Raw genomic sequence first — 10,864 nt, 5'->3', positions numbered from 1 at the left:
GCCAGAGGGCTGCACCAGGCTCCGGTCTGATCTGGCAATGTTTCTACAGCTGGATGCCCTTCCTAACGCCAACCACTCCGCGAGTGTAGTGGGTGCTTTTTACGTGCCACCCGCACAGGTGCCAGACGGAGCCGGCAAACGGCCACGGACGGATGGTGCTTTTTACGTGCCACTGGCACGGGGGCCAGGCGAGGCTGGCAACGGCCAAGAACGGATGGTGCTACATGCCACCGGCACGGGGGCCAGGCGAGGCTGGCAACGGCCACGGACGGATGGTGCTTTTTACGTGACATTTATGGAAAATATCATTCATTTAACTATTTTGGATAACTTTGGTTCTTATTGCTATTGATGTTGGCAGAAGTGATTACAATTCTGCTTGAGCATTACTCGAGTAATCAGGTTTGTTTTGCATTGTTATCTTGTCTTTATTATGGGGCATAGTCTCCTTGTGAAGGCGCATGGCTCAGTGGTTAGAGCGTCGAGCTTACGATCGTGAGGTTGTGAGCTCGAATCCCGGATCGGGCTGCGTGTTGTGTTCTTGAACAAGACACTTTATTTCACGTGGCTCCAGTTCACTCAGCTGTAGAAATGAGTTGCGACGTCACTGGTGCCAAGCTGTATCAGTCTTTACCTTTCCCTTGAATAATGTTGGTGGCATGGAGAAGTGGAGGCCTGTATGCATGGGCAACTGCTGGTCTTCCATAAACCACCTTGCCCAGACTTGTGACTAGGAGGGTAACTTTCTAGATGCAATCCCATGGTCAGTGCTGTGACCGAAGGGGGTCCCTCCCCTCAGTCTCCTTAGATTTAATACTTAAACCATGTGGTCTCATTTTGAAGACATTTGGACAAAATATTGACTTTTAAGTTTCTGAAAATCCTATTGTCGTAGCATCAGTCAGAATGAAGAATAATATCACTTTGACAATTCCATTTACCTCATAGACAATGGCAAATAACTGAAAATAAAGTAGCTGTGGTGTAAAATGAAAGTGTGTGAGTGCGTGCGTGTATGCTTTCATGCATGTGTGCATACACAGAAACACCATATGAAATTATGTGACTACATGATCTCATCATCATCATTGTTTAACGCCCGCTTTCCATGCTGGCATGGGTTGGACAATTGACTGAGGGCTGGCAACCAGATGGCTGCACCAGGCTTCAATCTTGATCTGGCAGAGTTTCTACAGCTGGATGCCCTTCCTAATGCCAACCCGTCCGAGAGTGTAGTGGGTGCTTTTATGTGCCAGTCAGGCTGTACTGGCAATGACCTCGCTCGAATCTTTTACACATGCCACCAGCACGGACGCCAGTCATCGAATTTGATTTTGATTTTGATTTGTTTACTGAAATCAGAGAATACCATGGAATTAAAGTTTTACTGTTTTTAAGAAAAAATAATGGATTTATAATGTATTTTATAATTTCCTACAGTTACCCATTATCATTAATGTTTTAGTATAATTCATATTCTCTCAGCTTCAGGGCTGCATTTTGTGCTTCAATGTTAACTTCATTATGGTTTCTATGGTTGGGATGCCCTTCCTAATCTCAATTACTTTAAAATATACGTGCAGGAGTGGCTGTGTGGTAAGTAGCTTGCTTAACAACCACATAGTTCTGGGTTCGGTCCCACTGCATGGCATCTTGGGCAAGTGTCTTCTGCTATAGCCTCGGACCGACCAATGCCTTGTGAGTGGATTTGGTAGACAGAAACTGAAAGAAGCCTATCGTATATATGTATATATGTATGTGTGTGTGTTTATGTGTTTGTGTTTGTCCCTGCAACATCGCTTGACAACCGATGGTGGTGTGTTTACGTCCCCATAACTTAGTGGTTCGGCAAAAAAGACTGATAGAATAAGTACTAGGCTTACAAAGAATAGGTCATGGGGTTGATTTGCTCGACTAAAGGCAGTGCTCCAGCATGGCCGCAGTCAATGACTGAAACAAGTGAAAGAGTAAAAGAATATATGTATTAGGGGTTTTCTTCATGCCACTAATGCGAATGATGTTGCCAAGAATTTCGTAAGAAAGGAAAAATAGACAGAAAAATCTCTATCAACTAAATGATGGGAGGAGAGTATTGGAGAAGGTACGTAGCTTTATGCCTGATATTGAGGGGCTACAATAAGTTAGGGGTTTCTTGTTGGAGGGGAGATACATGGATGCCCTAAATTATATAAGGGTGTGTAGGAGTAACAGAAGTGAACATAAAAATGGCAGTGAGCAGGTACCAGAGACAAAACAAAGTGAGTAGGATCAGACAGTGGATTGCAAGGATGGGGTGGTTTCATTAGAGTGTGGTTTGAGATGAAGGCAGAGGTGAGCATAGTGAGTGATGATAAGGATGGAGGTGCAATTGATGGGAAATAACTGAAACAGGTAGAAGAGTAAGAGAGAGAGTAATCCCATATCTATATCAGTAAATACGTCTTAATCAGATCAGGTGTTTTACAATTCCAGTTTTTAATGAATTAAGAGCTTGGGAGAGGAGAGGGGTGGGCCAGATATTTTTATAGTAAGATGTACATTCCTGTGATGAACCAGTTTCTTGTAAGGAAGTCTTAGGTAAACGTAGGGGGCACATTAGTATCATCCAAATGCTTTACAAAGATTTGAAGCTTAATCCCACAGTATTTCGATTATAGTTATTCAAAGGAAACCAACGATTAATATCAAATTAATAAATGAAAATCTCTTTTGTTCAAAAATTTTTCTAGATAAGAAAAATAGAAGCATCTGATGAAACATTTATTTATCTGTTGTGAGGTAAGAAAACTGCTTGATGTGGGAAGAGTAGTTTCCCTTTACGGTATTGAGCACATAATTTAATTATCTCCCTTTATTCGATACCGGATTACTTCCCCTAGATTAAGAGTTATTTCCCTTTAATTATAAATTTTTTTTTTTCCATAGCATTTTAATTGTCGGCATTTTAAATGTTTCATCTTTGATATCTCTGCTGATAATGATGTTCTTTTTCCATAGAGCTGGAAGATAGATTAGAGACCCTTTTAAGAAAACACAATTAATTTAAAACCTTCGTATACGGATGTCTATTATAGTTACTTGGACATGTTAGACCAAAAAACTACCGAAACCTCACAAAACTGTTCTAATATAGTTATTCCTTCTATAGAAATCCAATATTATGTATTACAATTTCATTAATTCTAACGGAAGATACACAAATTCTTTTTTAAATCGAGCGTCCGTCATTCAACCAAAGAGAAGAGCTGTTCGTAATAACGTAATTACTTCCCTTTAATCGGCTTTGCGTCAGTTTGTAAAACGGTTGTGTATCGTGAGCTTGCAGCGCGCGTACGTGTGTGTGTGCGTGTGGTGTGTGTGTGTGTGTGTGTGTGTGTGTGTGTGTGTGTGTGTGTGCGTGTGTGTGTGTGTGCGTGTGTGAATCTATTTGATATTTATGTAGCTAGAAGGACGAACAGATGACGGTACAGAATAAATATTTTGCATTCTGTTACGTTCAAAGTTCAATTTTAGATAGACTGAGTACCATTTAATAATTATTCTTGTCTTCTTTTTCTTCTTCTTCTTCCAATCAGGACTCACGCCATTAGCCACAAAGAATAATCTCTAATTCGAGCCTACTCTAAGTTACTTAGAATGCGTGTGGCAACTTGAAGATCCAACCACTACGCGCGATAGACTGGCGGTTGCACGGGCGCGAAAGCTACGTTGTTATCCTCATTCCGTAAACGGTGCATTTTAACGGGTGGAGAGCTGAACCATCCTGGAGTACAGAGGATTCGCAATCTAGACTAGGGTCTGAAAGTTTACCACACCATAGTGGGTTACACCATGGTTCCTCTGCTTTGTAGCAGAAGTAGGAAGAAAAAGTGAGAGAAAGTTGTGGTGAAAGAGTACAGCGGGGTTCATCACTTTCCCCCGCCGGAGCCGCCTGGAGCTTAGGTGTTTTTGCTCAATGAGCACTCACAACGCCCGGACCAGGAATCGAAACCGCGTTCTTACGACCGCGAGTCCGCTGCCCTAACCACTATGCCATTGCGCCTCCACGTTGCTGATGTTGCTTTATCGCCGTCGTTGTTGTTGTTTAACCCAAAGAAAAAACTTTGGTGGAACAGACCTAAAATCAAAACCATTCAAACTGTGGCCATCTTTTCCTTTCTTCGAGCACCAATGACTGCGTTATCCTATACGTGTTTCTTTTCTAAGAAGATAGAGTACGAATTTCATGAAGATTTGAGTTCTTGCTTTTTCTGAAAGTACAAACGACCCTTTGTTGCTTTCAGCGCCATGTGAGCTTTGGTGGAGCAGACATAAAACCAGGTATTTCAGCCGTGATCAGATAGTCTTTTTCTCCTCTGTAGTGCACTTTAGATCAAATTACCCAACGTGTCTTTCGTTTCTAAACCAGTAGGGCGTGACTAAGATACATTTGGCTACTATTTCTAGCAGGTCGAATGACCACGTAGAAGCATTCTTGTGGCTTCATAATGTACTGAATCACTTCAATCATCTCTAGAAATATGTGGCGTTATGATGATATTATTAAATGATAATGAAATTATTGTGTATAGTGCTCAGGTGCACTACAACTTATCAAAGGAGCATAGAATTATGTACTAACGTCAAGAAACTGAACCTAAGGAGGGATATCAAGTGTAGTGTTGGTGAATTTCAGGAAGTATGGAGGTTTTGAAGGATGCAATGTCTCGGTAGCTAACAACTGATGCAGGTATTTTGTTCCATGCTTCAGCAACTCTGAGAGTGAAAAAATGTTTCCGAATGTCATGTGAGCTGTGCTATTTTCTGACTTTGTAGGCATGCCCACATGTGTTAGACACATGGAGTTCAAAAAGGTCCTCAAAGTAGTTGTTGGTACGATTGCAGGAAAGATCTATAGTTTTCTGGATCTGTCCTTTTTATCTTAAGGTACAGCTTGATGTCATCTGCATATTTCAGCACTGTGGCATTGTTTAAGTTGGCATCTATGTCATTAATGTATGCAACAAACAAAAGGGGACCAAGAACAGATCCATGCGGTACACCAGATGACATCACATAGGGTGAAGAATGCTGTCCTAGAACCGTGACTACTTCTTTTCGGCTGAGAATGAAGGATTAGAAATGAATATTTTTGAAATTCATTATAAAGTTAAGTACCAATCAAGTACTGGTATCTGACAGCTAATAACCAAGACGGTGAATAGGTAGAATCGATAGAGCGTTAAGGAGAATTCCATGCAGTATTTATTCCGATCCTATACGCTCTGAGTTCAAATCTACCTGAGGTCAACTTTGCCTTTCATCCTTTCGGGGTCTATATAATAAAAAAAAAAGGTACTAATCCAGGACGGTGGATTGATGGATTATTATTTGTTCAGACACTTCAAAACCCGCCATGATCGATTAGTGTAGTAGAGTTAATCCGTAACCCAGTTCAACACCACCACGAGAGACTTTGGAAGCCTTTAGAGGAAATTACTCTATTGCAAGTTTGATAATAATTACCTCCCTCCTCCATACCTACCTACCTCCATACCTACCTACCTACTTACCTACATACCTACTTACCTACCTACCTACCTACCTATATACCTACCTACCTACCTACCTACCTACCTACCTACCTACCTACCTAGCCATCTATCTCCCACCAATCTCAAAGGCTCTGTAAAGGATCATGGGCAATGTCTTTCTTTCTGGCAAAAAGAAAATACAGCAGAATGCTCGACAAAAGGCTTCTAAATTCTATATTGCTATAGAAGGAATTCCATCCGAGGACATCTTGGTCCTTCAGCTTTATAGGGCCAATATAAGAACAGGTTGTGAGGTGGATTTAATTAACTCTACCCTTTTTCTTACATGTAGATTTGCATCTCTGTTGGCAATCCGCCCTCCACTGCCAAAAAGACAAAATTGCACATTCATCATGACTAATGTGTGTGACTTCTCTCTTGACGAATATGACCTTACTTTGTATGAAAGTCGTATAAAGTGCACGCAACCTGTATACGTGCACCTGACCTGCCTGGAAACAAAGTCATTCGCTCAATGACATCAACTCATTTGATATAAATGTGCTGGCTATCTGTGAAACTAAGACTGCTAGTGTGCAAACAGTTTTGCCCATCTTTCGCGACTACTAGCTGTATGTATTTTTTGGTTATCCAGATCGGGCTGGGTAACGGGCGACACAAGGGGGTTTTCTAGAAAAAATAATACATAAAATATGCTAACTCGATGAATGAATCTGTCTCATGTAGCACCAGAGTTTAACACATGAAGGTGATGCAGCTTTAAAAGCTTTTCTACTATTATCGAAACGAATTTTCATAAGGTCATTTAAGTGGGAATATATGTAGTAATTTGAATGATAATGTAATTTACAGGTGTAATTTTTAAATTTTGCTAGCTGTTTATATCACTGCTATTGCTATATCATTCATAGATGCAAAGGAATTACTATTTACGAATAATATTAGTATAAAAAAGACTTTACCAAGGTGTCTTGTATGGTCTCATACGGGAACAGTTCCATGGAAAGATGATACCATGAACTATCTTTTCTACTCTAGGCACAAGGCATGATATTTTTGTGGAGGAGCCAATCGATTACATCGACCCCAGTGCGTAACTGGTACTTAATTTATCGACCTCAGCGGAATATGAATCCAGAACGTAAAGACAGACGAAATACCTATTTCTTTACTACCCACAAGGAGCTAAACATAGAGGGGACAAACAAGGACAGACAAAAGGATTAAGTCGATTACATCGACTCCAATGCGTACCTGGTACTTAATTTATCGACCCCGAAAGGATGAAAGGCAAAGTCGACCTCAGCGGAGTTTGAATTCAGAACGTAACGGCAGGCGAAATACCGCTAAGCATTTCGCCCGGCGTGCTAACATTTCTTATTTCTTTATTGCCCACAGGGGGCTAAACATAGAGGGGACAAACAAGGACAGGCAAAAGGATTAAGTCGATTACATCGACCCCAGTGCGTACCTGGTACTTAATTTATCGACCCCGAAAGGATGAAATGCAAAGTCGACCTCAGCGGAATTTGAATTCAGAATGTAAAGACAGACGAAATACCTATTTCTTTACTACCCACAAGGGGCTAAACACAGAGAGGACAAACAAGGAAAGACAAACGGATTAAGTCGATTAAGTCGATTACCCAGTGGTACTTATTTAATCGACCCCGAAAGGATGAAAGGCAAAGTCGACCTCGGCGGAATTTGAACTCAGAACGTAGCGGCAGGCGAAATACCGCTAAGCATTTCGCCCGGCGTGCTAACGTTTCTGCCAGCTCGCCGCTTCTCCTGGTGGACGAGAGCATAGTGTCGGAAAAGGAGGTCATAAGCCACCTGAAGAGTTTTGGGTTAACTGCCAAACCGCCGAAGGCGATAGAAGGAGAAGCTGCACTGGTGTTCAAGCTACGGAGAGACGAGGTTGGGGCGTTGGTCTTTCGGAGAGGGAATGAGATCTCAGAACTGGTCTCCAAAACGAGTAGGTGAGAACTGTTTTCTGTGTGGAGGAAGCTGCTGGGACACTACCCGATTGCAGGATGGCTCTAGACGGCATGCAGCTTCATAAAGAGGCGAGCTGAAGGAGTAAGGTGGAGTGATAACGTGGGTGAGAAGACAACCGCCTTGATGCAAGAAGTCTTGGAGAGTGTGACTGCAGAGGAACCAGTAAGAGGGAACAGGTATGTGCCCAAATTGAAGAATGGGATCGTGTAGTGTGATGTTAGCAGCATAGCAACGGGAGTTGTCCTGGAAATGGAGGTGTCGTGGTGTAGGATGCGGCCTGGCTTAAGAAGAAGGACGACTGCAACCACATCAATGTGACGGAGCTGGATGCCGTGTCGAAGGGGATGAATCTGGCTCTGAGGTGGGGGCTGTGTACCATCGAGGTCCAGACCGATTTGGCCACTGTACTTAAATGGGTGGGATTAGTGGTCACTGGCGAACCAAAGGGGGCGCAGAGATGCTGATAAAACGCCGTTTGAGAATTCTGGGCGAGCTACTTGCCGAGTTTGACTTGAAGCTGAGTGTGGTTTTTGTACCCTCTGAGAGGAATAGAGCGGACGTCCTGACCAGAGTAAAGATAGCCTAGTTGCAGGTGCCAGCGGACCTGGAGCAAGGAGTGGCTGCACTGTGTCGACTGAGTGACTCGGATCTGAGCAGCTTGCATACCATGGACAGGACGCTGTTCCTAGCCAAGAAAGTTGACTCTGACCTAACCACGCGGAAATCACAAGAATACTGAATGAGATATTCCTAGAACGAGGCCCTGTGGATGAGCTGTTTGTGGACAATGGCACTGCGTTTCACTCGGAGGTGCTGGAGGAAATGATTGACAAATGGCATGTCAGCTGTTTCTTCAGAGCAGCATACCGGCCAAGTCGCAATGGGATTGTGGAGAGGCATCATCGTGCCATCAAGACCATAGCAGAGAGGGGCCACATCTCACCGGTCGAGACCGTTTTTTGATATAATATGTCGTCCGGGACGGGACAGACTGAGGAGTCAAAGCCATACAGGGCAATATTCAAGTACGAGTGGATACATCCATGTACCGCATCGCCGCATCTCGCAGAAGAGAAAGGGCGTGCCTTTGTGCAGGTCGGGAAAGAAGTCTAGGTTAAACTCCCAAATGCGCGGTGAGGAAAGGAGACAATAACCTCTGTGAATTCGAGGAACAATGTGTCCGTAGATGGCATGCCACGACATGTTTTGGATGTGCGCATGAGGATGGGGCTAACAGTAATGGACAAGAGGACGAAGCCAGACGCAACATGCCAGGAACTGAGCCAGTCCCACGACAGTCACAGGGGGATCAGTGCCCTCCTCACTGGTCGGCTGATTACGAGACAAGTTAAGGCGTGCGATCAAGGTTGAGGAGCGGGTGTGGGCAGGTTGGGGGGGTGTGGTGTTACAAGCCAGGCTGTGTTGTAGGGAAGGATCGAAAGTGAGAGAGTAGGTATGTCCTGTCGGAAGTGGGGCCTGTGGGTCCTACCGAAAGGGCCGAGGTGGGCATGTGGGGTCAATGAAGCGCGAAGACGCAGTTGGCGGCGAACAGCGCATCAGAGCAGACGTACGTCAGACTGTACGGCGACGGATATCGCACGTGGACGTTGAGTGAATCTTGCAGATCGAGACAGAGCACGTGGTCGTTGAAAGTGACCCTTTTTCTGGACCGACAGATAAGACTATCGCAATTCTCTCTTCGCTTCCGTCTTTTTTCTTCCTTTACATCACATAGGACATATTTGTTTATCAACCGAGTCCATCGTCAGGATTGCCTCTGTGTTCCTTTGCCTGGGAACATGGATCTGTCTGGTGGCTATGGTGATAGAAATTGTAAGGTGAGCTTTCTCATGAGTGTACATTGTCTTCGTATTGTTGTTTGCTTTCATCTCTTTTATTTTGTGTGCTTCCATCTCTGTTATAAGGTTTCTATGCAAACTGCACACATTTACTACAACGAGATGAACAGTTAAGTGATATGATCGACAGCGTGCTAAACAAAATGTTCTCCGATTTTTATTAACAGTCTTCAAACTTCCAAATCTCAAATCTCGCTTGGTTTTGCTTTGCTCTTCCAGCTTTTGGAGTTGTGAACATAAAGTATTAGTCAAGCAACGGTTTACTCTTTACTCTCTCTCTTTTACTAGTTTCAGTCAGTTGACTGCGGCCATGCTGGAGCACCGCTTTTAATCGAGCAACTCGACCCCGGGACTTATTCTTTTGTAAGCCCAGTACTTATTCTATCGGACTCTTTTGCCGAACCGCTAAGTTACGGGGACATAAACAAACCAGCATCGGTTGTCAAGCAATGCTAGGGGGACAAACACAGACACACAAACACATACACACACATACATATATATATATATATATATATATACGACAGGCTTCTTTCAGTTTCCGTCTACCAAATCCACTCACAAGGCTTTGGTCGGCCCGAGGCTATAGTAGAAGACACTTGCTCAAGATGCCACGCAGCGGAACTGAACCCGGAACCATGTGGTTGGTAAGCAACTATTCCGCAACTTCAGACCTTGTGTTAATACTAAAAGTTATTATTATTATTATTATTATTATTAATTTCAACACCGAGTACATTTGCAGGGAAAATGTATGTTAATGGCAACATGATAATTGTTGTTTACTGTTAACCAGTCTCTGGGGAATAAAATATATAGGGTACGCCCCGAGTTTTTTCAATGATCCTTCTAAATTAGCTACCAAGTAAAAAAAAAATATCCAATGAAAATTTTAACAATGAACAGAATAATATAGTTTGCCGAATAGAATGTTGTTCCACAGAGAGCGTAGTTTTTGTCAGTGTACTATAAATACTCTAGAATCAGTAGAGCGTAGGAGTTAATGCTTTGCAATTTTTTTGTTACGCCCCTTTATATTCTAAGTCCAGAACCCGTCGAGATCAACTTGGCTTTCATCCTTTCGTTGTGTTAATTTAATTCGTCCCTACAATTCCATATCTTTGTGTCGTTATTGTTACTGACACGGAGCGAGGAATAAGCTCGCGGTACGTTGGATAGTGTTATATTTTTGATTGACAACATTTCACTTAACTATTTTTGTATGTGAGGAGAAAAAGTACTCGTAGTATTTCCAGTTACTCCTGAACTGGGGAGATCGATCGACTGGTATTGAGCTCGAATTATTGCACAATATCTTTATATATAAAAGAGAGGTTGTGTGTCTGTCTGTCTCCTACGATTTAGATTCCTAACTACTCCCACATTTTGCGGTGCAGTTTAACCAAAACCGGATATCTTATAGGCGTGATTCATATCGACCCCTTCTGGGTATTAGCGCGCGTCTACGAT

The sequence above is a fragment of the Octopus sinensis genome, linkage group LG4 (genome assembly GCF_006345805.1).
Source record: "Octopus sinensis linkage group LG4, ASM634580v1, whole genome shotgun sequence".
NCBI classification, from domain to species: Eukaryota; Metazoa; Mollusca; class Cephalopoda; order Octopoda; family Octopodidae; genus Octopus; species Octopus sinensis.
Note: the sequence above shows the minus strand (reverse complement) of the source record.